A 4,309-nucleotide genomic window follows, 5' to 3' on the forward strand; every position below is an offset into this window, starting at 1 on the left:
ACACAGAGCGCAGCAGCCACTACACAGACAGCAGCAGCCACTACACAGAGCACAGCAGCCACTACACAGAGCGCAGCAGCCACTACACAGAGAGCAGCATCCACTACACAGAGCGCAGCAGCCACTACACAGAGAGCAGCAGCCACTGTACACAGAGCAGCAGCCCCTACACAGAGCACAGCAGCCCCTATACAGAGAGCAGCAGCCCCTACACAGAGAGCAGCATCCACTACACAGAGCGCAGAATTCACTACACAGCAGCAGCCGCTACACAGAGCGCAGCATCCACTACACAGAGCACAGAATCCACTACACAGCAGCAGCCGCTACACAGAGCGCTGCAGCCACTACACAGAGAGCAGCATCCACTACACAGAGCTAAGAATCCACTACACAGAGAGCAGCCGCTACACAGAGCGCTGCAGCCACTACACAGAGAGCAGCATCCACTACACAGAGCACAGAATCCACTACACAGCAGCAGCTACTACACAGAGCGCTGCAGCCACTACACAGAGAGCAGCAGCCACTACACAGAGCGCTGCAGCCACTACACAGAGAGCAGCAGCCACTACACAGAGAGCAGCAGCCACTACACAGAGCACAGCAGCCACTACACAGAGAGCAGCAGCCACTACACAGAGAGCAGCAGCCACTACACAGAGCGCTGCAGCCACTACACAGAGAGCAGCAGCCACTACACAGAGAGCAGCAGCCACTACACAGAGCACAGCAGCCACTACACAGAGCGCAGCAGCCACTACACACAGAGCAGCATTCACTACACAGAGAGCAGCAGCCACTACACAGAGCGCAACAGCCACTACACAGAGCGCAGCAGCCACTACACAGAGAGCAGCATCCACTACACAGAGCGCAGCAGCCACTACACAGAGCGCAGCAGCCACTACACAGAGCGCAGCAGCCACTACACAGAGCGCAGCAACCACTAAACAGAGAGCAGCAGCCACTACACAGAGAGCAGCAGCCACTACACAGAGCGCAGCAGCCACTACACAGAGCGCAGCAGCCACTAAACAGAGAGCAGCAGCCATTACACAGAGCACAGAAGCCACTACACAGAGAGCAGCATCCACTACACAGAGAGCAGCAGCCACTACACAGAGCACAGTGACCACTACACAGAGAGGAGCAGCCGACACTACACACAGCGCAGCAGCCACTAGACAGAGTGCAGCGGCTATTACACAGAGCGCAGAAGCCACTACACATAGAGGAGCAGCCACTACACAGAGCGCAGCGGCTATTACACAGAGCGCAGCAGCCACTACACAGAGCGCAGCGGCTATTACACAGAGCGCAGCAGCCACTACACAGAGCGCAGCGGCTATTACACAGAGCGCAGCGGCTATTACACAGAGCGCAGCAGCGCCATCCTACAAGGCCCCATTCATTATTATATTTGCTTGTTTTTTTCCGTTCTTTTAATTAGTATCTTCTTTAGTTTGTGTGTTTTATATGCGCTCGCCCATTGTTGTTGTTTTTTTTTCTGTTCATCTTTTCATTAGGGTCTCGAATTTCCAGGTACTTTCACACAATTCATTATTTGTGTCTTTTTTGAAAAGGTGCAAATGTACAATAGCTACTTACACCCATCCCCCCATATTCAAACAGTCCCTCACTACTTTCAAGCCACACTCGCGGCAGCAAAACAAACCTATTTCTCATCTCTCATATCCTCCCTGTCTCACAACCCTAAACAGTTATTCAGCACCTTCAGTTCTCTCCTCCATCCCCCAGCACCTCCTCCCTCCCAACTCATCTCAGCTGAAGAATTTGCCTCATTTTTCAAGCAGAAGATTGATAACATCAGAGGCAGTTTTGGTCAACAACCTCCAGAGCCCTTCCTCCCGACTTCCCAGCCCTCCACCTCCAAAACCAACTTCTCCACCATTACAGAAGATCGACTCTCCACTCTACTCTCGAGATCACATCTCACTACCTGTGCACTTGACCCGATCCCATCCCACTTCATCCCAAACCTCACCACAGTCTTCATCCCAAACCTAACCCATCTCTTCAACGTACCACTAACAACTGGTGTTTTCCCCTCAAGCTTTAAACATGCCTCAATCACACCTATCCTCAAAAAGCCCTCTCTTGACCCATCATCTGTGTCTAGCTATCGCCCTATATCACTTCTCCCCTATGCCTCCAAGCTACTGGACCAGCATGTCCATCTTGAACTGTCATCCCACCTCTCTTCTTGCTCCCTCTTTGACCACCTACAATCCGGCTTCACACCACTTCACTGAAACTGCCCTAAGGTCACCAATGACCTAGTAGCTGCCAAGGCCAAGCGACACTACTCTGTCCTCCTCCTCCTGGACCTGTCCTCTGCCATTGACACAGTGGACCATTCCCTATTACTACAGATTCTCTCATCTCTTGGTATCACAGGCTTGGCCCTATCTTGGATTGCGTCATACCTAGCAGACCGGACATTCAGCGTCTCCCACTCGCACACCACCTCCTCACCTCGCCCCCTATCTGTCGGAGTCCCGCAAGGTGCAGTCCTAGGGCCCCTGCTCTTCTCCATTTACACCTTCGGCCTCGAACAGCTCATAGAATCTCATGGCTTTCAGTATCACCTCTATGCTGATGACACACAGATCTACATCTCTGGACCAGATATAACCTCCCTACTAACCAGAATCCCTCAATGTCTGTCCACTATTTCATCCTTCTTCTCCGCTAGATTTCTAAAACTTAATATGGACAAAACAGAATTAATCATCTTTCCCCCATCTCATGTGATCCCCCCCAACAGACCTATCCATTAAAGTAAACGGCTTCCCACTCTCTCCAGTCCCACAAGCTCGCTGCCTCGGGGTTATCCTTGACACTGATCTCTCCTTCAAACCACATATCCAAGCCCTTTCCACTTCCTGACGACTTCAACTCAAAAATATTTCATGGATCCGTACATTCCTCAACCAAGAATCTGCAAAAACCCTAGTCCATGCCCTCATCATCTCCCGCCTTGACTACTGCAACCTCCTGCTCTGTGGCCACCCCTCCGATCTATTCTAAACTCTGCTGCCTGACTAATCCGCCTGTCCCCCCACTATTCCCCGGCCTCGCCCCTCTGTCAATCCCTGCACTGGCTCCTCATTAACCAGAGGCCCCAGAACAAGACCCTAACCATGACATACAAAGCCATCCACAACCTGTCTCCTCCATACATCTGTGACCTAGTCTCCTGGTACTTACCTGCACGCAACCTCCGATCCTCACAAGATCTCCTCCTGTACTCCCCTCTTATCTCCTCTTCCCACAATCGCATACAAGATTTCTCCCGCGCATCCCCTCTACTCTGGAACTCTCTACCACAACATATCAGACTCTCACCTACCATGGAAACCTTCAAAAAGAACCTGAAGACCCACCTCTTCCGACAAGCCTACAACCTGCAGTAACCACCGACCGACCAAACCGCTGCACGACCAGCTCTACCCTCGCCTACTGTATCCTCACCCGTCCCTTGTAGATTGTGAGCCCTCGCGGGCAGGGTCCTCTCTCCTCCTGACTTGTATTTTTTAAGATTACTGTACTTGTATGTATTATGTACACCCCTCCTCACATGTAATAAATGGCGCTATAATAATAAATAATAATAAATAATAATAATAATAATCATCCCCCCGGGGCGATTTATGAAGGTCTGAAATTTTAGTGTAATTTTATTTGCCCCATTTGAAGCCGGTAACTTTTTTGCTCTAAAAAACCTCACATAACGGGTGACAAAGATGAAGAACATTATTTATTTATTTAATCTGTGTAAAATTTATGAGCTAATTGTGAACATTTTGGCTCCCTAAAAAAAACCTGTCAATGAAAATCAGAAGACAAAAACGAGTCTTAAAGGGACGTTCACGGAGAGGTCGCTATGTGCCACATCAGTTGCAGGAGATCACTGATGGGACTTATTTTTGCATGTGTCCCCACGTAGGACAGTGATTGGCTGCAGCGGTCACAGTACATATCTCAATGTAAATTTTTCTACAATGTTAAAGAGGCAAAAAAAAAGCCACACAAGGTTTTTCTCTAAATCTGTTCCATAGCGGCGTTGCAGCGAACAAGGAGTCACTTTGGATCGTTTTTTCTTTACAATTTTGCTTGTTATCATTATTGATTGGATGAAATGTGCCCTCATACGGGGGGCAGACACTGACTGATGCCACACCTATAATGGCGGCCAGCACCGGACACGAAGCCCCGCCTTCTCACACATGATTGGCAGACTGTAACGCTTCGCTATTAGTCGCCGTGATTTGCTGCCATGGAA

The sequence above is a fragment of the Dendrobates tinctorius genome, unplaced genomic scaffold (assembly GCF_039654945.1).
Source record: "Dendrobates tinctorius isolate UK_male_01 unplaced genomic scaffold, ASM3965494v1 ptg000157l, whole genome shotgun sequence".
In the NCBI taxonomy this organism is placed as follows: Eukaryota; Metazoa; Chordata; class Amphibia; order Anura; family Dendrobatidae; genus Dendrobates; species Dendrobates tinctorius.